Source organism: Lathamus discolor, chromosome 8 (genome assembly GCF_037157495.1).
Source record: "Lathamus discolor isolate bLatDis1 chromosome 8, bLatDis1.hap1, whole genome shotgun sequence".
NCBI classification, from domain to species: Eukaryota; Metazoa; Chordata; class Aves; order Psittaciformes; family Psittacidae; genus Lathamus; species Lathamus discolor.
Genome location: NC_088891.1, coordinates 16,024,460 through 16,051,690, shown reverse-complemented (window position 1 = coordinate 16,051,690; position 27,231 = coordinate 16,024,460). Strand labels below are relative to the sequence as shown.

General features: G+C 38.5%; 1 protein-coding gene across 4 annotated transcripts in view; it reads left to right on the top strand.

Annotated features, from left to right (window-relative positions):
• Nucleotides 1–27,231, top strand: part of THSD4 (thrombospondin type 1 domain containing 4) — a 312,906-nt gene that overhangs the window by 107,931 nt on the left and 177,744 nt on the right. The gene's annotated exons all lie outside the window — the stretch shown is intronic.

Genomic DNA, 27,231 nt, shown 5'->3' with positions numbered 1-27,231 from the left:
TTAAAATGAATGTGGGTGCCTGTGCTGCACATCATTATTTAAATATAGGCATTCCTGTGTTTCTGGTGTACTCTTAGTGTTTTGAATGGAGGATTTTGGAAGTGCTGAGTGTTACGAAGGGGATTAAAAAGATTTTGCCAATTTAGTCAGCATAAGTAGTTGGACTGGCATTTATATACAATTGATATTCCTTCTTGTTATAATGAATTACTATTTTCAAAGCAAGGAAACTCTTACCCACTGCGAAAGAAAAGCTTATAATATGGATGAACATCAGAAGAAAGAGATTCCCAGTGGTAGTATATAAAATGAAAAGCAGAACTGGCTTCTATTGTGCTCTGTTTCCATTAAACATCTTGGAAGTTTTATAAGCATGGCGCGTAATAAATATCTAAGCCACAGTTTGAGGTCTTTTACAAAGGAGAGACAATTCTTGCTAATATTTTTTTGGATCGGTTCTCCCTCTTACACCCAGATAGATACACATCTCTGGCATTTGTCCACACTGTCAACTTGTGAATTTGTTAATTTGCTTTCCATATTGCATTGTATAACTCTGTATTTAAATCCAAACACCACAAATGTAAAATTAAGTTTGAAAGAGCCAGAGAAATTGGGCATTAAATTTGCTCGTATATCTACAAAGAGAGAAGATCTGCTGCTGAATAATTTTGGTCAGAGGCCTAAAAATACTCAGGTACAGGTCGCTATGGTTGGTTTTGCTGAAACAGTACAGTGATCCCTCTGGAGAGAGATCACAAAGAGCTAACTGTTTGGATCCATTGCACCACTGAGGTGGACATCAAGTATAAAACCAGAAACAGACCTCAAAAAGTTGAGCCTAATCTATTCTTTTTTCAAATATAACATGAGTCTGGTGACATCATCAGATCTGAAGAGTAAAGTAGACTTTTACAGTATTTTTTTTCATTACTCCAATATAAATGTAACCCAGTGTGTGTAAAATACATTATAGCAAATCCGCAAGCAATTTCCTTCGTTGTAGCAAATACTGTATCTCATTAGAGCAAAACAAACCCCCAGTTATGTTGCAGAACATCTGCTTAATAATTTCAAGTTCCTCCAACAATGCTGCCAAAACAGCTGAAAAGTCAACATCTAGTCCATGACTTTGATCAACTAAAGTAATAAAATTATAAATACTGCACAGAATGCAGATCTGGTGAAAGGCAGAGCAGGGCTATTGGCCCTGTGTGCAGATAGCTATTACTGAGGGTGATGTAGCTTAAGGCGTTGAAACTGGTGTTCTGAGGGAGGGGGTGAGTGGGAACCTGAACTAGGTTTCTGGCTTGCAGAGATTTTCTAATCTGCAGCTGAACAGTGAGAAAGTTAATCTTCCAATGTCCAAATCCTGACTCTAAAATTCAGTTTAAAATGCCCTTTTTATATAACGTGGGCTTTCTGTAATGAGTGTGAGGTGCTTTAGTTCTTTTATTACTGATGAGCTAAAGCATCTATAAACAAACAACAGGTCAATGTTTACATAAAATTTAGTGTAAGTTGTCATGATAGTTACTATTTGTCTGCTTTGTGACTCTTACCAGTTTCTGCTCTGTATCTCTTAGGAAAAGGCTTTGTGTTGCAGTGTTAATGTGTTGGTTACTTGTTTTCATTCCAAGTGTGAACACAACCTGAAAATGGGAGAATTTTCCAGGAACACAGAATTTTTTTAAAGTATCAAATTACTGAAGCATAGTAGAAACTTAAATAAATGTATGATTGTAGGAGTATTAGCATTAAATTTTATTTATTTTTTAAATTTAAATAAAATAAAATGTTTCAGCATTGAAATGAAACAAAGAAGTGGAAATGATTTTGACTTCCCTCTGTCCGTTTTCTGCAAACTCAACATATTTGGAGGGAGTATTTAAGTTTTCATGGAATTTAATTTTTAGAAACAATTGGAAAAGTGTCGGTTGAATGAGTGCACTGCATTTGTCACCAGGTTCAGAAATATACTGAAAATACAATACATAAAACATTGTTAAGTACAGGTGCTGAAATTACAGTTTCTCTATGAAAATACTGTTGTCCAAAAGCAAAGTGAAGACTTGTTCCTTCTTTGAATAGCAATGTATTATACCTTACTGTTGTGTGACAGTGTCCAATGCCTTCTGTTTGTATTTGTTCTTTTTGTGGTAGTATTTTGATTCCAGTTTTTTTTTAAGTTCCAGTCAGTCACACCTTGAACTTGCTTTCAGAAAAAATGCAGAATTTTAACCATGAAGAATCTGAATCATCATCAAAATGCCTTCCCCCCAGTACAACACACTGTAAAAGCTTATCAGATTCAGAAAGGGAAGAAGAAATGTTGAATTCATCAGACAGTCAGGGAGCACTGCAAGGAGCTTCATCTGGTGCAGCTCCCCAGTGAGGGATAATAAAGGGCCTAACAGATAGGCTCTGTCTGATTTAACAGCATGGCTGTAATGCACTCCTGACCCAGCTCTCTGCCCTGGGCTTTGCTGAAGGTAACTGCTCCCAGTGATGGGATAGCGGAAGTTACCTGTGTGTGCTGGCTGGCTGCTCAAGTGCTGCTGCTGTTGGCTGCCTGCTGTAGTCACTAGTGCAGCCAGGAAGATTGCTGCTCTGATTTAATACAGGTAGTTTGAACCCGTCAACAGTCAGTGGGGACCAGTGTCAGCCTGAGGAGCTGGGACCCACATCTGCGCCTCGTGTGGCTGTAGGACCAGTGTCTGGGAGCAGCAGGCCAATAATCTGTGTGATACCCTCTCCATCAGCTGCTGCAGAATTACCCACAGTGTCTGAGCCCTTGGGCGACGTTTAAGCCAGCTCTTGTGGATTGTTATCAGTGCCCTTGTTTACAGGGCAAAATAGTTATTTGGTTACTCTCTGTGCCACTTGCACTTTAGGAAACCTGAATGTGAATTCAGTTTCTTCTGTTTTTAGGTCTGATGATAATGCATAATTGCTTTAGCTTGTCAAAAAAGAGAAATAGTGATAAGGAATTAAGAAAAAACTTTGAAAGAACTGTTATGCTTTTCTGGGTTGTAATTTCCCCTTACCTCTCAATATCCATTACTGTATTGAAAGAAGGATGCACTCTGAAGCGAGTTGGCATTTTGATATTAGGAGGTTAAAGACAGACTTTAAACTGCTACAGAGTTGTATAAAAGTAATAAAAAGGGTTTTTTACTAAGGTAATTTGGGAGGTATATTAACAAAGTGTGGGAATAGGGCATTCCGTTCTACTTGCAAAGCACTAGATTCCCTGCAAGATACCAGCATTATTAGCATTGTGGGACTGGAAAATATTGAAATATCTAATTTTAAACCACTGATTTTTTCCTTTTAATTTTAGCTGTGCCAGAAAGCCTGAGAAATGTCAGGTCTTCATTATGAAATTTTGTCATGGAAACATTAAACCACTTCAGTGCTTGATGCTTTCTGTTAATATGTAAAAGTTAAAATTAGATAAAAATGTGCAGAGACAAAAGAACACGTAACTTTTCAAAGAAACCTACAATCATCCGGGGATGGTAATTGCAAGCAGTGTTGCACTAGCTACTTAAATAAATAAAAAACCAACAAAAACCAACAAGCGGAACAGAAACAAACTGCACTGTGTTTTCAGAGTAGCTATTATCAGGTGAAGTAATCTGATAATATGAGATAGGAGTTTTGCTTTCCTTTTGGGAAGCCTGAGTGCACTGATAAGAGTGTTTGGTAAAACTCCGCACCAGTGTGCCATACAGGTGTGACCGGTCAGGTCAAGAGGGATACTTTTCAGTATGGATCTGTTGGAGTTTGCCCTGTTGGCTTGGTGTAGTCAAAACCAGCTGTTTTTGTTAAAGGCCTAAGGAGAGAAAACCTTTGTGTTTCATTGCTTTTCTACTACAAGAATTTAACTTGGGAGAGTGTCAAGAGTCAAATTACTTTCATTCTGAAAGATACATCATAGTTCATGAGGACAAATATATATCCTAAGGGTTTCAACTTTACAACGCATACTATGTAGATGGCAGGATTAAGTGATTATGCCTGGACCTTTGGGGGCTATGATAGCCATGAATCTTAGAATCTGAGGTTAAGAAGAGCTGGAATGAAAATAGGTGTTTAGAACATTACCTTTGAATTCATTGTAATTTGTTACTTTTGCTGTGCCACAGAAAGAGAATAAAAAGAACAGTAAGAATCAAAAGGGGGTTTTATTCTTGTTCTCTTATCATAGAGGACAGAGAGATTTCTGTGGTTTGAGGAGAGCTTTTTCATGAGGTTCTGTAGGTGAGTTGTCTTCTGGTCAGAAGCACCTCAGACCGAGATAAAAATGTTTCAGTGCCAGAGTGACAGACACTATATAGACAGTACTTACTATGTTCCTGAACTTCAGTCATTTCCGAGAGATACATGGAAACCTAGCCAAGTCATTTGAAAAGAAGAGAAGCCCAATTCTGAACTGATTAAATGGGCACTACAAGAAGATGAAACAAGCCACTAGTTTGTTTTTATCTGTTGGATGCATTTCAATTGAGGTTACTTTTTATCTTCCAACGCACTTGTAAAATAATGTGGAGAGGAATTTGGTGTGTTGTTTGGTGTAGTTTCTCTTTTCCTCAAAAGCAATTTACAATGGCATTTTCAGGTCAGCTCCACCAATTCCCTTGCAGTATTTCCTGGTTCGTTTGCACAGATTTCCCCCATTTAAATGCTGCACTTGTAACAGCTGTAATTTTAGACCTTGGAAAACATGCTTTGCGTTGTTGGGTGCCCAGAAAGTCTTCCGTCAGTGAAATGGCCCTCTGTTTAGTTAAGGCAGTGCTCTCCTTCAAAACTAGTTTTAGCAAGAAAAGCTTTTGAATTGAATTGCATCAGAAGTTCAAGTTTAGGCTGAATTAAGCACGTCACTGTTTTATTCTGAGTTGCTGCAGTCTTTACATTGTAGTTAATAATGCTAATATTACAGATAATGTTATAATGTGTTATTCAGTCTGGGTAAAATGTATTGATGAATTATAATGCATAAGGAAGAAAAATCCGTAATTTTCCACTGATAGCAAGTTGGTATCAGCTGGTTCTACGCTGTTTTAACAATGGTGGTGCAATAGCAGTTTCCACCAGTTAACGGTCTGCCCCACGATCTTTAACTTTACTATAAGGAGATACATAAGGACTACTCTAAGGGCAGGCTTGAAAAGTACAGCTGGATCTGAGAATCTTAAGGGTCCAGAGCAATCAGAGAAAATTCCTTTTGTTGTATATGTTGTTCCAGAAACTGTCACTGGAAGGCAAAAAACCCAGCTATTTTCTTATCCCTCACTTTGTATACAGCATGGTGTAAGTATATACTATGTATGTATATACAAACAGACTGGCAAATTCAATGTGGTGTAAATGGTGGCATATGATTCAGCAAAGTGACTGCTTCTACTTGGACAGCTAGAGATAGTATTGGCTATGAGAGATAAAAACAGGTCAGAAGAGGAACATGCTTTTTGCATTCTTTTTTCCTCATTCAGTCAATCATAGCATGTTTGAGAAAATGATCTGCTGTATGAGCTATTGCTACACAGCAGTCCTTGCTTGACACAGGAGCAGTTGTTACCATGGAGTTCAAAGAGTATGTAAGAGAATAAGATTCCCAGGGCTCATCCATTAATCAAATCTGAATTGCAGCAGCAAACACATAGAAAAAACACTAATCTTATCTCCATGAACATACAAAAAGTTAATAAGGAAGTCAAAAGCGATGTGCTGATTAACCTGACTTATCCAGCCTCTATTTCATTATATATTTAGAACGTACTTTTCTGAACTTAAATGATCTTAATTCTCCTTGGGAAAATTTTCCATAATAATCTCACTATCAGGTGTTTGGCTTATTTAATGAGTTAGGTCCTGGACTTGAGTTTGGGGTTTTTGTTTTAATCTTACTTCTTCTGAAACCCTTATCAACTTTACTGAACATTCTTAATCCTTTTTTATGTACTTACAGTATTTTTGTGTGTTTATGCATTAATTTTCTGAATGTTACTTATACTGTATATGTTTAGCTTAAAATAATTGGAAGGGAAGTGTGATTATTACTTTCATCATTTATGAAACAAAGATCTGGGTCTAAGACTTTCAGAAAGTTTGTCTTTCTCTAGTGACTGTTTCAGTGTTGGTTTTCTAGCACCATAGAATCATAGAATAGTTGGGGTTGGAAAGGGCCTTAAGATCTAGTTCTACCCCCCCACACTGGATAGCAGTATGGATTACTTATTGCTTGATGTATTGAATTTTTTCCCTCCCCTTTCTTTCTTACTTACCCTTTTTTTATACTGGTAATCCCTTAGTCTTTTTTTAGCACATACAAGGGCACATCCTGGAGCTAGTGTGCAGTGTGGTGTTCATTCACAGAGGTAGACTGGGAAGGACCAGCCAACTTCCTGTATGTTTGTACAGCCCAGCTCTAGTGTATTTCACTATTATCTGGTTCAAGGAATTCCACAGCAGAAGCTAACATTTATTATCAACTCTTATAAGGAGAACAAAATCCCACTGTATAAAGTAGCAGCAGTTTGTCTTCAGTGTTAAAATATTGCTCATGTGCTGCATATTGTAAAGCATAGAGAATTCCTCAGTAAACATGCTTGGCATCAGCCCTGCATGGCTGAGACAGGAAAGGTAATCTTGTGTACTGTACTTGAAAGTATGCCTGCTCTTACTGTATAGCCTAGAGTAACATTTAAATCTCCAGTTAACATTTAGCATTATGTCTCAGGAAATTTTAGGGATCAGAATGATCTTTTAGTAGAGGATTACTTTTGGCCCTTTTTCTAATGCACGCTATACTGTGAAGTCAGCTCTGGCTTATCCAATAGTAGCATTAATTCCATGTTTTTACCACTACTGCCCGAGTCAACAGAAATTACTGAAGTTCTTAGGGACAACAACACATGTTACTGTCTTCCAAATGAAATAATAGGAATGGTGGGTTAGCATTGAAGACCTGCAACATTCAGTTCGGCATTAATGGAGTGGAAAAATCAGTAACGTTGCTATCCCTGGGAGTTTAAAGTCCCACGTTGGTAACCAGCAATTCCGTTATAGCAGCTTTTAGTAAGCAAAATCATAACAAAGAAAATGTGGTGGAAGACTTAAAAAGTATTTTTAAATTCAAAATCAGGCCAGCTATTCTGACTTTACAAGTCCTATAAATACTGCCCAAAACATGTAGACTCTTGCATGTTTTTTTTGTCAAACAGACAAAACTGTTTGCACAAGTAAGTTTTTGCTTTTATTCTTACATGTTGATACTAATTCTGATGAAGTGTACCTCTAATCTATCTGTTTATATGAGGTCAATTTTCATGGCATGAATGTTTACAAAGAGACAAAATGAAACAGTTACCAGCAGTCAGCACTGAATATGTCTTTTAGTTCACTGAACTGTGCACAAACAAAATCTAAAACTATGTGGCTAAGCCAAGCAGCAGTTAATATTATTTATACGCTGGTAAATCAACCCCTGCCATTTAATTGAGGAACTGCGTGTGTACAGACTTGCGTGCTGTTTGCATATGAAGGAAATGCTGGATGTATGTATAGCTTATATCATATACTGAAAATGTTCAGTTTGTGATATCCGAAAATATGCAGCAACATGTATTAAGATATTTATTGCAGCATCTCAAATACTGAAATATTTCAATGAATTGTTGCAATGTTGCAGTAATGTCACTAAATATGTAAAGAAATATTTACGTAATTGCAGCATAATTTACATAATTATCGCATAATTGCTTATTGAAATATTTATTGCACTCACACAGAAATTGACTTTTTGTTGACCTGTTTATATTGGGGATTGATCACAGTTATTGCTGGATATTGAATTTGAATGGCAAAATGAAGGTAGCGTATGTTTCTGTATTTGTAATAGTCTAATCTAGTTAGTATGGGCATCAGTTGCAATGAAAATGATGACCTGAGGATTGGCACAGGTTGGCAATTGACATATACACCTGCAACATAGACAGTTTAAAATGTTTCTAGTATTAGCAAGATTGATAATGCTAATACATGCCAGAGGTTATACCTCCACTTTCTGTTAAAGCTAGCTGTCCTCTACAGAATCATACAGGACAGGGGCCTGAATTACAAATAGAGGTTTAAAGCTGATGTTAAGTTCTCAGAGAAGAAAAGGCTGTGTTGTTAAGAACAAAGCCAAGGTTCAAAGGATTTTTCTACAGCCAAAGTTACTTGATCTCTTAAGATTCAAGTAATTGTGAAAGTACAGGTTTCATAGACACATCCTGCTATTATCAAAGTGCCACTTCAGTAATGCTTCTGTTGTGATGGTTGTTCTTCTGTGTTTCTTTTACTATGCATTGGGACAAAAAACTCTACCTTTTTTTCTGAGAAAAATTCCTCAGACTTATTGCTTCTGAGACTGTTGCCTCCTGTCCGATTTTTGAGATGGACTTTTCATAAGGATAAATAAGTAATATGCTGTTACCTAAAAGACCTTTTTTATAGGATTACTCATGGTAATCTTTTCTGAAAGTCTGTGTCTGAAGAGGCCCCTGCACTTACATCTGACATTGTGAGACTTCAGTAAGAGCACTCATTGTATTACTGAACCTTACTTGCCTTTAGTCACAGTTCATGTAACGTTTCTTGTATCAGTTTAGAACATATGAAACCACGCTGCAGTAATATTACTTTTCAAAGATTAGATGTCTCATTCCAGGGCCAGTGCAGACAAGCAGGCACTGAAGAGGCAGGTCAGCAGGATATTTGGGTACGTAAGAAGTAGTTAGAAAATAAAAATAAATGATCATATTTTTCTAACTTCTTAGATTGAGATTTTTGCAGCAGTAAAAAGTAGTTATCATTAAGATGCCAAAGTTTTGGTTCTTCAACAATCATCCAAGTATACAATATCTGAGCTACATTTTTCAACCATCAGTTCATTTGAATTTCTGTTTCATGAGGATTTGAAATCAGACATACATATCAAACTAGTACATGTGATCTATACATATAAATCTATATATTCTAAAATATGTTATTTAAATGTGTGTAAAAGTATAGAGCATGAAGAATCCAATTTTGTTGAAAGCTAAGTATGCTTTGGAAATTGATTAATTCTTTATTTTTTAATTATTACACTTTTTTCTTACATCTGTTTTTAAAAGTACAAGAAACATGAAAAAAGTCTAGATCTGTGTTCCTCATCTTAACATCGAATACTTTAATTAGATAAAGCAAGACTGTAATGACGCTGTCTCTGTGTACATGCAGTAGGAGTGTGAATTTTTGTAGAGTAAAAAAGCTATGTTGAGGACCCAGTATTTGCAATGTATACATTTTAGGAGTTGTTCTTTAGGTTAGCTGTGGTCTGACCCCATGAACTAAATGCAGTTTATCAATAGAGTGTCTTTCAGATAAATATAATCTGAAAGGAATCCAGGTTGTGTGTTTAGAGATTGCTTGGCAATATGAACTAAGAATGGTTAGAAGGGATTTTGGAGGGAATTTTGCATCAAAAGCAAGTTTCTTATCCAAACTAAAATTATAATGTAGATACATCCGTTGTATTTATTAAAAATGTACTTGGTGTCATTGAGAAATCCCAGTTTCATTAGTTCAGTCTTAAAAATGACTTCCTGGAGAAACTGGAGCTCACTTTAGTTCTGGCTGAGCAGCGAGGTCTCGGCTCATGTTCTAGCCAGTGTCCCCTGAATGTGCTGCTCTTCTCGCTGGCTAAGGAGATGTGATGTGAAAAGAGCAATTCCCATGTGATCACTGCAAATGAAGTAAGCTGTTGGAAAGTCATCCAGAATGACTTTCACATTTGGTCGCTGACTAAAGGCAAGCTTCTGTCACAGAATGAGTTTAACTCTGGGTGGCTGATCATCATGGGTGAACAGGCCGTGAGTGGCTCTGCAGCAGGTGACTGCTTTCAGGAAATGAGGAGAAAACAACAGAGTCTTGTAGTGATCATTGTTAAAAACCAAACTTCTGCATGGGCAGTTTCCCCTTTTGTGTTGTCTCCTCAATAAGGATAGAGAGTAAAGTGCAGTTAAATAAAATAACTTAATCAAATGCACTTGATCCCATGGCAGGGGTGTTGGAACTAGGTGATCTTAAGGTCCTTTCCATTAACATAACAGATCTGATTGAAAGCATTTTAATGTGTTATTTTCTTCAGTTTTATGATAATACATTTTTAAATATATTTAATTGAAGTGTAGGGAAAAATTGTGGGTTATGTGAAAGCCTGACCCCTTCTGTCTACAATGCTTGCTTATGGTCTGTATCCCAGGAAAGCCCAAAAGTACCAAATTGTGTGAAAGAAAGGAGGACTGAATTACATATGAATGGAAGATGAGTTCACTAATAGAGTTGTAGGCTGGCATCTGATTTTGGTTTTACAGGTGTGAGTCAGTTGCAACTCCTAAATTCAGTGGGTTATGTACTGAAAAGAAAGAGCTGTAAGACTCACATCAGAACTCATTCTAGAAAGTCCTCAGAACTGAGAAGTTGTCATCTTTTGTTACTAATAGATACACTGATGCTATATTTGTGTTTTTTTAAGGGAAATAATGTTGTCTTCTAACTTCACAATGAAGAACCCAGTCAGGCGATTGCATATTTCTTTGTCTAAAAGGTCAAAAGATGTAAGTTGGGATTGAGTGTGTGATTTCAGAGTTCAGGTTGGCTCAAGGTTATAAAATACACATTAATTTTATTCCCCAGTTTGGGGAAAAAAAAAAAAAAAGAAGTTGACGACAGCCCTTGAGCTTTGGTTCTGGATAGAGAACACGAAGAGAAATCAGACTTAATGCCTATAAGTCCCCATTTGGTTCCAGGGATGAACAGGCTCTCAGCAGTATAAAATTAACACCCATGGAGGCATTTTTAAGTGATGAGCTGAATCTATAAATGGAATAAAATTAGTAAAAAGCTGTGGGAGTAATTTCAGGTCAGCTGCTAAAATACACTGGGTAGAATCTTTCAGGAACAGGATGGAGATGTGTCTGTATGAGCTCTTCTGGGAGACAGTCTATATGGGAGAGTGTGCAGATGCGTGAAGGGAGATTTAGCGTCCTGTGCTGTAGAATGCTCTGCTCATTATCTAAAGTACACTAGAAATGTTAGACCTCTTTGGCTTGCGTGAGCTCGTGAGTTGGAGGGGTGCTTTTCTGTGTGTAAGGGTGGAGAAAGTATGCAAAGTATTTAGAGTATGTGTCAATGTATGTCCTGTAGGTCGTGCCCTGTGTACTACAGCAAGGAAAAGTAGAGAATTGTTTTTCAGAACAAAATATGTTTACGTCCTTTTTCAGAGTTGTTTTTTTTTTTTCCTCCAAGATTCTTGTTCTTCACCTCCTGCCATGTGGATATTTGCTGTACAATGTACATAGTCTGACTACAGCCTTGAAAAATACAAATGCTCACTGAAATTATGAAGCCTCAAAAAACACATTGTGGGGAGGGATTTGTGTTCACTTCCTCAATTTTTGGCCTTTGATATAGTTGTATAGAAAAAACCTTGATAAGTTTTGTAGAAAACCTTATCTCTGCACACATGAAAATCTAAAATTTTTAAAATAGACTTGGAGACTGTCATGTTTTTATCTGTAGCTCTAAGAAAAATACCAAATATTGTGACATTTAAGGTAAAGTCCAAACAGCTAGGAAAGCACTACTGGATGCTTTTGTTACAGAAAATCATATTGATCATAAAATTGTAGAGTTAGAACATACAGAGATGTTTCTAACTGTCTGGATGACCTGTGTATGCAGTTCCCTCTGTCAATCTCATGTGTGGTTTAAGCAACTTTAGAATGAATTTTATTGCCTAATTTTGGGCATTTATCTTCAAAATGGGAATTTTGCCTGTCTGTATTATTGTTTAATATTCTGTGGTACACTGCATGAAATGATCACAAATTACTTAGATCTTGTGGTATGAAGATGCAATTAATTGCTGTGGATGTCTTTATGTGTAAGTACAATGCACTTAAGGTTTTTTTTTTTGGCAAGATCTCAGGGCAAGGTGGTGTTTTTATTGATGTACGGAGTAAGTTTTCCTATTCATAAAGGGATATCTGAGAGAAAATATGAGCTATTTAGAATGGGAGTATTTGGATCAAAATAGAGGCTGTTACCCACAGTTGTAAGTCACAAAACAGTTGAAGTCAGAAGGGTCCTGCGGAGGCTGTGTGCCCAAACCCCCAGCTCAGGTGGGGTCAACGACAGCAGGCTGCCCCAGGCCATGTCCAGTCAGGTTCTGAAATAACAGATCCATTGCATATGCTAGAATCAAACCCAGCTTATTTTGCACAAGAGAACTGGGTCGTCTCTTGAGGCTGGTACTTTGCAAATGAAATTGATGCAACCAAGTGCTTGAAAAGTAGCTCCTGCACTCTAACAACAATTACTTGTTAGGGACATTTTCATAAGAAACTTTATTAGTGGTACATGCCTGAGTAACAAATATGTATTACTATTAAACAGCTTAATAACTCCACTGGGCAAATACATATTTTAAAATCATTACCCAGCCATTTAGAGGTCCAGCTGGGTTCCAAACTTCACATTTGAATGTTTTAAAAGAGAGAACTGATGTAATTAATTGTACAGTTCCCAGAGGTGGCATATGCAAAAATTGGTCTTTCCAGTCTTAGAGGCACCGGGGAATTTTCTGTCAGTTTTCCTTTTTATTTGTGTAGGGTTTTAGTGCCACATTTTTTGAGGGAATGGGCCTGGATGTTCAAAAAGAAAAGCCAGAAGATGTGCTTGGATTACTCATAAGGATCAAGCAAATGTGACTGGTTTAGGTTTTAGATGCGGTCCCATGTGCCAGTCCATTAGTTTAAAATAAGATTAGTATTTCTTCCAAAACCTGAAACTGAGTTGGTTTCATGCAGCCTTGAATCCAGTAGCAAGCTTTCATTCATCTTTGTAAAGAGCTACTCCTAAAACTGTCTTCTGTCAAACAGGTTAATACAGGAGCAGTCAGTTGTCAGACACAATTGAGGTAAGGTCTTTCAGTAGTAACAAACCTACTAGCTTAGAGTCTTACCAAACCGTGGTGAATCTGTAATAAGGGGATGTTTCAATTATGAGCCACCCTGCAGGTGAAGACTGAATTAGAGGGTTGCTTAGTTCCGCACAGAGTTCCTCATCTTTCTCCTGGCCCAAAAGTAAACAAGCATAGCAAGACAAAGACTATCCCAAACAAATCTCACGGTGAGAAAACTTTAGAATGGAAAGTGTCTCCAAAACAAACTTGAAAACATTTGTGAACTATTTGCTAAAAATTCAAAGGAAACACCAAAACTTTTAGTTACTTTTTCAGTCAGTTGGAAAAAGTAATGATTTTTAGGTCGTAAAAGGCTCCTTTTAGGCCCTGTACAGATAGATAGAATTTGCCCAATGTTTCCTTTTTTTCAGTAACAAGAAAGGGTCTGTTTCCCATATAAACTCACTTAGGTTCCAACTGCTTCCATCAAAGTTGATTATAAAACTCATAATGAATGCAATAGCATCAGATCAGGCCTTAAAAATAAAAAAACTAAAGCATTCTAACAAACCCCTTTTAAGGTTGGAACTGTGCCTGTTACCATGCTGTTGGAACTAAAACTCATGAAGACAAAGCACTAAAGACCACAAAGTTTAATTCACATATTAGCGAGATAACTATTTTCATTATTGTTTCTCCAGAGACTTAGTTTGTCTGCCACAACACTGCTTGGGAGAGTATTTCACATACTTCTAAAAAGCATCGTTTGCCCTTAGCTAGAATGAAACTTGTTACGAATGCCCTTGACTAAATTCTTGTCCCAACTAAGAAAATGACTAAAGCAGGTATTTAATTTTAAGTATGCATTTAATAGTAATGACTACAAGCTAATCTAACTGTGAGATTATGTGCTATCCAGAATTGCAGCCAATCTCGCTATATGTTAAAAAAACAAACTCCGGTGATGCACAAGTTGCAGGCACATACAAATAGTCCGAGTCAGTTGTGCGTCACTAGAGCAGAGAGAAGGCCTACCTGCACACACTTTCCAGTGGAAATTATTTGCTCTGAGAGAGTCATACAGAGAGTCACATTGTTCACATAAAATATCTTGATTATTTTGCCTTGCTCAGTGCTCTGGTGAACATGGTAAGTGCTTTGGCACTCGTGGAAACTCAGTGCTTTCTGGCATGCCTTTTATGCTGTGCACTCCTGTGTATCTACGGAGCACCGCAGCAGTTCCAGCATGATAGTATCCTTGCTGTGGTGTTTACTGAGTTATGTTACCTCTTTCCAATTCTTCTAGCGCTACTGTGTTAAGTGGCACAGATGTCATTTGCAAGAAAATCAAGCTCCAGTAAAAAGAAGACTCGAGATTGTTTTTGTCATCCCCATTATTAGGGCATTAAAACTTTTTAATGTGAACAGGGCATTTTCTAGAAAATTCCTACCTCATCACTGGATTGCTTATTACTTTCCATGTTGAGCTAATTATTTTATTAGCAGTTTATAGAGGGGCACTTGTAATTTCCTGTTAGTACTAAGGGTGAAAACCTTAGATGCAGCTTGTGCATCTAAACCTTTTAGATGCAGCTTGTGCATCTAAAATGTGTTAGACATCAGCTGTTTGATAAAATGTGTGTGTTAGAAGGTTTTTAATGAAAGGGGTGATGTGCTACATAGAATCATAGAATAGTTAGGGTTGGAAAGCACCTCAAGATCATCTAGTTCCAGCCCCCCTGCCATGGGCAGGGACACCTCACACTAAACCATCCCACCAAGGCTTCATCCAACCTGGCCTTGAACACTGCCAGGGATGGAGCATTCACAACTTCCCTGCGCAACCCATTCCAGTGCCTCACCACCCTAACAGGAAAGAACCTCCTTCTTTTATCCAATCTAAACTTCCCCTGTTTATGTTTTAACCCGTTACCCCTTGTCCTGTCACTACAGTCCCTAATGAAGAGTCCCTCCCCAGCATCCCTATAGGCACCCTTTAGATACTGGAAGGCTGCTCTGAGGTCTCCACGCAGCCTTCTCTTCTCCAGGCTGAACAGCCTCAACTTCCTCAGCCTGTCTTCATATGGGAGGTGCTCCAGTCCCCTGATCATCCTCGTGGCCTCCTCTGGACTTGTTCCAACAGTTCCATGTCCTTTTTATGTTGAGGACACCAGAACTGCACACAATACTCCAGGTGAGGTCTCACAAGAGCAGAGTAGAAGGGCAGGATCACCTCCTTTGACCTGCATAATTAAACTTTTTACATATATGTAAAGATTTAGGGAACTTGCCGTTAGAATTGGTCAAATTTGATCAATTGATCAAAATTGATCAATTAATCAAAACTGATCAATTTGACAGTGGGATTGAGTGTGCCCTCAGCAAGTTTGCCGACGACACCAAGCTGTGTGGTTCGGTTGATACGCTCGCTGCAGGGAAGGGATGCCATCCAGAGGGACCTTGACACGCTTGTGAGGTGGGCTGATGCCAACCTTATGAAGTTCAACCATGACAAGTGCAAGGTCCTACACCTGGGTCAGAGCAATCCCAGGCACAGCTACAGGTTGGGCAAAGAAGAGATTCAGAACAGCCCTGCAGAGAAGGACTTGGGGGTGCTGGTCGATGAGAAAATGAACATGAGCCGGCTTCAGTGTGTGCTTGCAGCCCAGAAAGCCAACCGTATCCTGGGCTGCATCAAAAGGAGCGTGACCAGCAGGTTGAAGGAGGTGATCCTGCCCCTCTGCTCTGCTCTTGTGAGACCTCACCTGGAGTATTGTGTGCAGTTCTGGTGTCCTCAGCATAAAAAGGACATGGAACTGTTGGAACAAGTCCAGAGGAGGGCCACAAGGATGATCAGGGGACTGGAGCACCTCCCGTATGAAGACAGGCTGAGGAAGTTGAGGCTGTTCAGCCTGGAGAAGAGAAGGCTGCGTGGAGACCTCATAGCAGCTTTCCAGTATCTGAAGGGGGCCTATAGGGATGCTGGGGAGGGACTCTTCATCAGGGACTGTAGTGACAGGACAAGGGGTAACAGGTTAAAACTTAAACAGGGGAAGTTTTAATTGGATGTAAGGAGGAAATTCTTTCCTGTTAGGGTGGTGAGGCACTGGAATCAGTTGCGCAGGGAAGTTGTGAATGCTCCATCCCTGGCGGTGTTCAAGGCCAGAGTGGACAGAGCCTTGGGTGACACGGTTTAGTGTGAGGTGTCCCTGCACATGGCATGGGGGTTGGAACTAGATGATCTTAAGGTCCTTTCCAACCCTAACTATTCTATGAGTCTATGATTCTATGATTCTGTGAAATTAGACAGTTTTTTTTTTCCTCAATTTTTTTGTCTTTTCTAAATGAGTTAATTTGCAAAGAGCATTGGTAACTGTTTCAAGCGTTTGGAACAAGTTGCATTACATCAGCAAGTAATACCTGGAGTTTTTGCTTCAGAAGGTTTACGTGTTTCATTACTAGTGTTTTTTAAGGAAAGTGTTTTGCAGTTCTGGTTTCTGAGGCCAGTGGAGTGTTGGCCCTTCTCCCTAACCCAGGAGGAGTTGACACCACGCCCAGAGTCTGAGGCAGCCTCTCTTCTGCAAAGTTAAATTTATCACTTGGATGTAAGACTTGCTGCTTGGCCTACCAAAGGAACCAAGAGGCTCCCTGTAGATTCATTCCTCCTTAGGTAGGAATAATTTGGCTCCTTCCCAGCCGCGTCTTGATAACTGATCCCTCTGGCTTTTTCTTAGAAGGGCAGTACACGCTGCTTGTAGGCTTGTAGAGCTATGAAATTTGTATGGACTAGTTCTTTCATATATCATACACTGAAATTCATGAAAAAAAGGAATTACATGTGTTCCTGGACCTTGCAAATGGTCATTTGGGGCCAGTAGGTCAGTTTCTAATAAGGCCCTAGAGAAGAAGCACTTGAAGAGCTGAGCATGGTGTGGATGAGGGAGTGTTCATTGTTTTCAGAGACACCTTATATGCAGAAAGATGATGGATCTCAAATATATACATTTGTGTTTTGGTAAAAAGTTGCCTTAACTTTATGAAGGCAAAACAGGAAAAGTTGCCTTAACTTTATAAGGTAAAACCAAAACAGGATGCTGTCTAGTGAAAATGGAGCAAGGCATATTGGTTCACCTGATCATGCAACTGCTGCTGTACAGTTTAGGCATGACACCTAGATTGCATCCAGTCACCTTTACCATGTGAGTCTGTCAGCACATACCTGCATGTATGTATGCTCTGTTGTAATTAGCTAGAGAGGTGTTAGGGAGAAGGAAACACTTTCTATCCCAGTGAGGAGCTGATCTAGTCATTGTGGGTGCACACTACCTGTAGATTTTGTATGAACTGCATCAAGCTCTGTATTTCATAATGACTTATTCCTCAGGAATACATTCTTTCTTCAGGTTGCTTTGGGAAATGGGAACTCAATCCTGCAGTCAACCTTGCACTTGCGATTCCTGGAAGTAGTTTTGTTGAAATGCGACTATCTCCATTGTCTGTGGTTATCAAGACAGGAAAATCTTGTCCATTCTTTTTGAATGTGAGAGAAGTAGGGCTGTCAGTATCTTGAAGGATGGAGAGATTGATATTTTTAGTTTTCCATGAGTAACAAAAGAAAAAGGTAACACTGTGGTATCTTTTTAACCCTTCAGTTTATGTTAGTATGGTTACAATTATCAAGAATCCTGATGCTATCTAGATGATTACACAAATTTAAGTTGCTGAGCATGTGGAATATCTTCTGAATATGATCTTGTTTGAGATCCAGAGAGTGGAGATTTTAATAGCTTGCCCTTAATACTCCTAATAAATCACAAGTTGAAATGACTAACTTACCTCATAGAAAGATGTGAATCGCTCATTGCCGCTTCTTCCAAGAGTTGCCTCACTTGTTCTGAATTTGGAAATATTTCCAGTGGGCTGGAAATACTTTCTGTATTGCTAGATTAGCCATGCACACTTCTGCTATGAAGGCCAAATCAGGATTCCTTTAATTCTAAGACTGTAGTATATTTCTGCTAAGCAATTATCTGTGAGGTTTGCGCTGGGCTGCCTTTAGTTCATTGTTGGGGTGCTGCATGTTTCCATGTGCATCCATATATTTTCTTTGAAAGAATTAGTTCAAATAAAGGAGTAGAAACTTCTGTGAAACAAATGACCTACATAAAAGTGATGATGGGCTCACAGTCTAAGAATGTGAGCTGCAAGCAGTAACCATTTTGCAGAATGACTGTCTTGTCAGTAAGTGCTTATGAAGTCTTTTAATATAGGTATCTTTTTAAGGGTCATATAAAATAGGTAGTTTTCAAGCACAGGTTAGAGCCCCTATTCTTTCTAGTGTAGAAGTTGGTTGCTAATCCCAGCTGAGCCTTCCACAATCACAGAATCATTGAGGTTGGAAAAGACCCTTAAGATCATTCAACTCTAAATAAAAGTAGTCCACAAATACAGAAACCAAATAAATTCAGTGCAAGAAAAAAGCCCAGTGTTTTTCAAAAGAACTGAAGAACAGTTTAGTTTCAAGACTTCCAAAGGCAAAGGGGAAGCTCTTAAAGAAACGAAATAAATACTGAGAGATGTGGTTTAATTATGCAGTAATTCTTATTATTCAGAAATACAATAGAAGTAAAAAAGCTCACTGAGTCATATACTGTTTTCAAGCTCTAGAAAAGCAATGAAGTGATGTAAACCAGAGGAATGGGGGAGAAACCGAGCAAGCTTTCAGGGAAGATGTAACTTTGCCACATGATTGAGCATAAAGAACTGCAGGAACATGAGGGAGCAGAATAAGAGATGTAATCATATGGGGCCATTTTCTCCCTGTTTGACCTTGGACAATCAGCTTGATCTCTGTGAGCTTCATTAAATAGAAGTAGGCAAAAAGCAAGCTCAAACATGGCACTGTCGCTTAACTGCAATTTCTGCAGTAATTTGCCAAAGAGAAGAAAGCTGAGCCTTACAGCATCCCAACAACAAAACCAAAAGCCACTGAAAAGGAATGTTTCTTACTATCCTTCTCTGTACTTCCCTTCAGTCAGGTGAATATTCCACATAAATGAGGGACTGCTAATGCTTCACAAGTAAACATGTATAAATATTATTACAGAATCAAAGTCTAAAAACAAAGCAGGAAATAAATTGGAGTGCTGTTTACTTTCGGATTTTGTGTTGACTGCTCCCAGTAACCAGATGTGTGGTCTACAGGCTAGCATAAAAAACCCAGGACTCCCGTATCATCGAACGGCTCAAAATACGTGTAGGCTTGCTGGCTGGCTGACTGACTGGAAATACATATTTGTTTGATCTGAAGACTTTCTGACCTTTAGTTAAAGCAATAATAGGAGTCATGACTTGCATAAAAATGGCATAGTCTGATCCTACTTATTGGTTGTTGGCATCTGAAAAGTGCAGTGCCCTATTGTAATTTGCCTTCAGTCTAAGTCAACATTTCAGAGAAGGAAGCAACAAAAGCTAAGTGAAGACAATAAGCCTTGCTGCCATCTTGTTTGCTTGTCTTATGGCTTTTCCAATGGTTATGCATTGGCTAAGCATGCCCACCTCAGCTTATTATTGGAAGAGGGCTGTCACACAGCTTGAGTGTCCAGAATCGAAATCTAAGAAAGTAGACAGGCTCTGCCAAATATCAAAGCCATCAACGCTGATCATCAGAGCCAATAGCACTGTTGCTAAGGTTTTAAACTTCAAATTACCTTTCTGAGGCTTAGGGAAGAAATAAGCATCACAACCACAATCCTGAAGTAATGTCACCTTCTTTTTTTTTTTTTTTTTTGTATTTGCTGATTTTTAATGGCTGGTGGCTGGAGTTTCCCGTATTTTTATAGAAGATATTCTTCTTAGGTGATTGTCTTATTCACTTTCCATTTTAGTCCACATTAAACAGCCAGGAAAAAACACAGTCTTTGGACTGTCATAAGGCTTTTTTGCCAGTTCTTCTTTAGTAAAGTGTGACAACACAGTTCATTGGCTTTGGCAGTGCAACCAAACTAAGATGATCCCATCTCCTGATACTAATTCGCAGAAGTGGCTGAAGAGAAGGTGGTGTGAAGGAAACCTCTGAAGCTGACTTCACCACGAATGAGAATCATGTACCAATAGCCATGGGAGCAGCAAAAGGTGCAAAAACTAAGACTTAACTAACATGAGATGATTTCAAACTAATCTCCAAAATAGATCTGTGCTTCTCACCTAACCTAGTTTAAACATTCAGCCTGTAAGTTGAGCAGATGGTAGACCCCACGTAAGTGTATGTTGCTGATTGTCTGCTTTTTCTGCTCATATATTTTAAATAAAGTAAGCTTTGAGATTTTGCAGGTGTCTTGCCTGTGAAATCCACTGTATATGCTTACAATTATTAGTATATTAGAGCAGCATTATGAAAGCTTTGACACAGCACAAAATGTTTGGGCATCCTACCATGTAAAAACAAACTGTTCAGTGTGATTAATGTTGGTCCTACACTTACAGTGTAATTTCTTCAATAGCAGATATCTAAAAGACATGGTACGTTTTAAAGTTCTTCAGGTTAACTCCTGACTGTTGATGGGAATTTTGCTACTCTACCCTTTTTCATGTGATGGTGAAAGACTATGTTCTGTGATACTCGGATATGTACATCTGGAGAGGGGAATTGTATAAGGCTGTGGTCCTATACAGAATAGGAGAGCTTGTTGTTCGTTTGTGTGCATCTAAATGCCTAACTTTGTATAGTGTCTGCCAGCCAGCAGCAAAATGTGGTGGATCATTTTACATAAATCTCTGAAAACAGGGTTATTAAAGTGTTGATGTTACTACCTAAGTGGCAGTAAAATGAAATCTAGCTCTTTTGTGAGAGCGTATTAGTGGGCATTACTTAGTTTACTGGAAACATGTATTCCTTGCACATTTATAATGAAGGAAACCAGTTTTGTTTGCCTTTTCACTTCTGTAAGAAAAGATGGTTTTAAAGAGGGTATTGTATAAACAGATTTCTGTGGAGTTTTCTTATCTATAGCTTGTGCGAATTTCAATCTAGGAAAGCAATAAATAATAGTAAAAGTATCTACAGTTTAGCATCATCATTGGCTCCTTTTTATCCTCTGACGTACTATATATAGAATAGAATAGAGTGGAATAGTTAGGGTTGGAAGGACCTTAAGATAATCTCATTATGAACTGTATTCTAATTTACTCACATCTCATGCTTTAAAATTGTGGAACCAGCTTCTTAACTTCTGCTCAGACACTTCAAATCTTCAGTGTCAATAGCTCAGATTTATACTTGCATAACACAAGAACAAAAAACCCCTGATCTCACTGTGATTTTTCTCAAGTTCCTGGAATTTGAAGTGCATGAAAATCTCAGTTATTTCCAGAAGTAATTTGAGTAATGCTGACTAAATTGTCTGTATGAATTCAGTTTGTTGTCAAGAATTGTTTTATTGTTAATTGTGAAAACATACAATTTTAATTATGATATATTTTGATTATTATGAAAATCTTCTGTCCTCACAAAAATATCTATGTGAGATATAAGAGATCAGTAGCTATAAATAAGCAAATACCAGTTTCTTAATGGGAATGACAGGCAATGTTTACACTTCTCAGTTGTTCCCAGGCAGACCTAAGTGCTCTTTGTCTGTCCTTGTCTCTTCCTCATTTCCTAGTTCAAGCACTCTTTGCAATCTTGTATGTGGTCTGAAACTGTGCTGGGAAACTGGCTGTCTCTGTGTCTAATGGCATCGAATACTTTTCAAAATTTCCCATTAGAACAAAAATATTCAGTCACGCACCAAAATGGGTCACAGCAGTGACAACGCAGCATCTCAAGGTTGAGGCTTTCTCCTTTTCTTTGCCAGCTGTGAGTGTTCGGATGGTTGGCAAGGAACTCCCCAAAACCTTGGCAACACGACTGCTGGTTGCGGTGGCTGGAGTGCATAAATCCTACTAGAAAACTACAACTGCCTTTGGTGTAGGGCTCACTGAAAGCAGGCTGGGCTGAACTTCAACAGACATTTCATACGGAAGACAAGTGTTGCACAGCTGCTCTGGCTGGCATGCCAGTGTTGTGGCAGCACTAAGGATGGAGATTTGAATGGCAACCACTTCAGTGGTGTGATACTTCTTTCTGGGGTGGGTAGAGTGGATCACAGCAGAGAGGTACTTTAGCATTTTCATCCCTGTGGTTTAAATTTTCTGCAATTCAGATGTGAGACCAGACTTTCTCAACTCTAACAAGGTTCTGCTTTTACATGTTTCAAGATAGTGATACAACATAATGTAGTTGTTGAAGCCCTGGGACCAGGTAAGTTTCCGAAGACAAAGATGGAGAGGCATTGAGGGACAGTCTAGGATCCCTTACTCATCCTGTGCCAAATCCAGCAGTCCTTACTCATGTCAAATGATTTCAATTACTTGAACTTCAGAACATCCCTTTAATTTCAGTAGGAGTGTTTCCCCCGATCAAGGACTGCAGGATTTGATTTCCTTCAGTGCTAATTTCTCAATTTAATCAGCTTGCTGATTAAAAGCCCATCATTTTTTGAGGGATTTGGGGGAAGGAATGCTCTCATTCCTTCATTGTAGTCACATGAAGCACCTAAATATAAACAGATGTCCATTTTTAAAAAGTCAGCATATTGCTGAAATTTAATATTTTTGTTAGCGTCACTGACAAATTTTATTGCAGAACATTCAATCTCTGGTTTGTGTTCAGACAATATTAAGAGATTGTTGCTGTACTGAAATTTGGAGGGTTTTCAATAAGATCATTCTACAGCATTTACTTACTTATTTAGTCAGTATCCTGACTGGCAGAAACTGGAATTACAGAGTTCCTTTGGTTACTGCTCCTCACCTTGGGGAATGGGGTGGGGTGAGTGACCCATGGTTTGTCTTCTCCTTTCCTGTTGCGCAGAGAATGAGATGGCTCTGCCCAGCTGTGTTCTCCTTTGCATCAAATCTGTATAGGAAGCAACAGGGTTTAAATCAGGGCTTTGAAGCATAAACAAGGGACCTCTTTATGGAGGGTGTTGGCCAGATGAAGTGTCTTGGCAATACATAGTCTTTTTGACCATGCAAGGCTATACATAGGGACTGGGTTCCAGTTCTAGAGTAGGAGCACAGGGAGAACCTGAGCGAAATGAATCATGAAGAAATACTGCACTTCATACAGATTCATTAGTTACTGGTTCAGCAAAGCAATATTTAAATATTTTAAGTGCGTGGGTAAGTCAAAACCAGTATGTTTGTTTTCATGTACATATATAAGTTTTCTCAGATGATTATCTACGACAGTGGAGGTTGAGTAGCTCCTGTTAAAATCAGTGGTAGTTACCTACAAAAATATTTGCAGTCATTTCTCTTGCATCTTTGCAGCGTCCTCATTTTAAAGAAAAAATGGAACTTTTTCCAAGTGATAATAGCTAAGTTGGAGAGTTTAAGTTGAAAATGTCAAAGGTCCTGTTGTCTGGGGACTGCAACTTCTGCTGCATAAATCTGCATCTGGCAAAACGGAAAGTCATTATGGTTAGCTGGGCTGACACGTTTAGCCCTTCTGTGACTTGAGTTCTGTTTTCATTTGGGGTGGGAGCTGGAAGGAGAGAGAAGATGCAGCATATGCAGGAAGAAGATGAACTTCCTAAATTAAAAGCTTTGATTTTCTTTACTAGAATAAAACATCTTTCTGGAAACAATGTACATTAGTCACTGGGAAATTAAAGGAGATATTTGAAAAATGTTGAATCTGTTCTATGAAAATCAGTTTACAAGTCATCAGTGGATCAAGTCTCCTTGGGGTATTGTAGGAACACTGGATGAAATCCAGTTTAAAATGCGGTCAGATTATACTTGTAATAATATTCCTGCCTAAAACAGCTGCAGATAGAATTGATGCTGTGTCTTCTGCGTGAAGATGAAGATTTGTGTGCAGCACTCCTTCTCAGGAATTCTTGCCTTTAAAAGCTGTTTTGAAGACCCAGATGCCAGTTTTATTATGCTTTCTTAGTCTGAATGCTATTTCACTCTGAACATAAGTCTGCTCTGATCATATTGATATCATGTCAGCTATGATGCTACCTAGTGTTAGGGAGCAGAAGATTCAACCTGTCTGGGTACTCGTTTGGCTCTCGTCACAGTACTATGTGAACACCTTGGCAATTATAGGGGTAAATCTGTGAGAAGGGAAGATTTATCCTCATTTTCTGGTTTGTAATTTATAGAACATGGCTGGTTACTATTTTGTCCAATGCAATAAAGCAAGTCTTAGCTATGGCAGGATCTAATACAAAGCATCCTGCCTAAAATGCTATTTATTCTATTCTTATCCATCATTGTTGATGCCATTAAAGGAAAAGCTAAATTTCATGATTAATTTAACTCCTACAACTATAAGTGAGTCTAAACACTAGGGAGAAAGAGTTCTATCTTACCAATGTTGTAAGCGTTTTGGAAACTACTCTGAAATAATCTCAACTGCTTTCAGTGTAAATACAAAAGAAAATACAAAAGAAAAATACTATTGCTTGCTCATCTTTGCTGTTAGCTAGCTGAACCTAAACTAAGCACACAGAATCAGCAGCCATGCTTCTTCCTATTTCTAGTACTGCTACATTGTGCCAAACCACACGTCAGTGCCATCATCGCCCTGTCCACAATCACTACCAAAATGGAAGTGATTGTCTTTCAGTGGAAATAAAATATTAGTTCAAGAATTATTTTCTGACTCCAGTTATCTTCTAACATGCTTAGCTCAGTGGAAATACATTTCATTCACATCTCATTCCCGTGAGCTATCCTTATTGTCTATTGATTGTTAAAGAGATTCTGTGGGAACTTTCTGTGAGTCTGTATTTGCTGTCGCAGAGTGGAATCGTGGCCTTGTACTTAGAGATGTTTGCAAATGGAAAGAGATACCTTGCATCCATAAAATAATCTGACCAAGCACATGCTGACTGGAGATTCAAGAGAGATGGAAAATATTTAGAAAATAAACGGGTTTAAATGACTATATGTATTGTAAAACGTAGTTAATGTATACACATTTGCATCTGATGTTCTGCTCGTTCTGTTGTGGTTTTTTTTCCTGGAGTTTATACAGATAAGTCAGTCTATAGGTCCTTCCATCTGCATTCTCATAATGTCTTTCAAAACTGACATATTTGGTCTCAACTTCTGTCAATTAGCTTGTTACTCTAGTCTATTTATTTTTGGAAATGGAGAGACAGCCTAGGTATGAGTCTTCTGTGCTGTACATGTAGCTGAAATCTAGCCAAAACCCAGTGTTAGAGAACTGGTCTGGTGTAAGAAATAACTCCTAGAGCACCAGGGCTGTGTATTACTCTTCAACTATCCTATATAACAAGCTGTGCTACTCTACATTATTTATTTATCGCATAACTTAAAGCTTAGATTGTGTTCTAATTGGGATAAGGGCCACCTTTCATAATGAGGAAACCAAAACTGTTTTCCTGATGCATCTGTGCAACTCAGGGCAGTGCGCATTTCTGGAGCAGGCATCTGCACTATAAATGTTCTAATGTTAAATATCTTGCAGCATGTCTGTGGCAGATAGCTGTCTACAGTAATTCCCAGTTGTAACTAATACATCTTCCTATTTAATATAGAGTGTAGTCAAGGAAAATGCCTCCATATGTTTTGAATTCTCTTGCATCTTCACTAAATTTCTCAAGAGTATGCTATTAATTTAATATATGATTTTGTTCTACATTTGTGTTCTGTATAAGCTGGTCAATATACAGGCAATAAACTTTGGTACAGTTGGTGTCAGCATATGTAGGGTTTATCTAGCACAGGTACTTGGTAGGGTCACTGTCCTTGGGTGTATTGTAACAGAAGCTCACCGATGTTTTAGAGAGCTGCAAAATTCAAAATATTTATTTCCTCAATAATCTCCATCTCAGAATACACCTGGATAGGTCATTTGCTTGGCACCATCTCTCGTCCAGGAATTATCAATTCCAGAAGGGTAGCAGCTAATGCAACTTGAGAGCTGCTGTGTTTTCCCTCTGACTTTCCTATTTTCCTTTGAAGACACAGTCACTGCACTAGATACAATCCCACTGTTCCCTTGCAGTGGTAGGGTAGCACCAGTTCATGTCTATGCTCCTTTTTCATGGCAGAGTATTTTAGAATTCAGGAGAAAACCAAATAAAAAAGAGTACGGATTGAGGATGGATATTTAATTGCTTTTATTAGTCTGGGTATTGAGTAACAGTGCAAAACCTTCTTGTGTTAATTGAGGAGAGGCACTGGATTTCTTTTCCCCAGAATCCTTGATTACTTACTATGGTTTGTGCATCACATTGAGTAGGCTGCTTAAAGCAATTAACCAGTTTATTTTGTGCAGGAAGGGGGAGGGTGACCTCCTGAAAGCTTGTATGTATATAGTTTTAAAGTGTCTGAGTCAGTACAGAATGGTCTCAATTGAAAATGGGTAATTGTTAACTGCAGCTTTTGTATAGCTGCTTTTTTGCCAAAAGAGAGGTAAGGTAAAGTCTGTGAGTGTGATTCAGTATTTTTCACTACACTGTTTTGCTGAAGTTTCTCCTTCTTTCCCCCTCAGATTCTTTACACTTAGTAAAGCTACCTCTGCTGTTTCAGCACAAATGGTTTCTTCCTCCGTAAGGTCTGTACCAGGTGAACCCTAAATCACAAACTGTGCTTGCTGTCTATTTTTTTATAATACTAGTGAATAGCCTGCATATTTGGCTGCAGTCTTACTGCCAAGCTAGTAAGAATTCCTGCATTACTATGTTGCATTGACTCCAACTTCAGTAGGGTTGGGGAGAACAGCTTTAGCAAATTTTAAGGGAGCTACATGAAAGTGTGCCCCTCTTTCCATGCTCCAGTAACAAACATTAATTGATACAGACATTAAAAAATGACTTGCACATTTCAATATTCAGTCCCTCTCCCCCCCCTAATTGCTGTAGGAAGAATGACTGTAACTAGCCTAGACACGGTTTATTAACTTAGCTTTCTTGAGGGTTTGGAACCATTTTTGCAATGTCCCACATCTCCACTAAAATTCTGTATTGGTTTGTGTCTAGTAGCTCGGCTGCGTGGACGCCAAGCAATAGGCTAATCTGCCTCTCGCATTCCTTGTAAGCTGAGTATCAATTGTGGCTTTAACGCCTTAAAATTACATTTCACAAAAGTGAGAAGCTTTACTGGTTCAGATCTTCACAATGGTTCTGCTACTTTCACAGAGAAGTAAC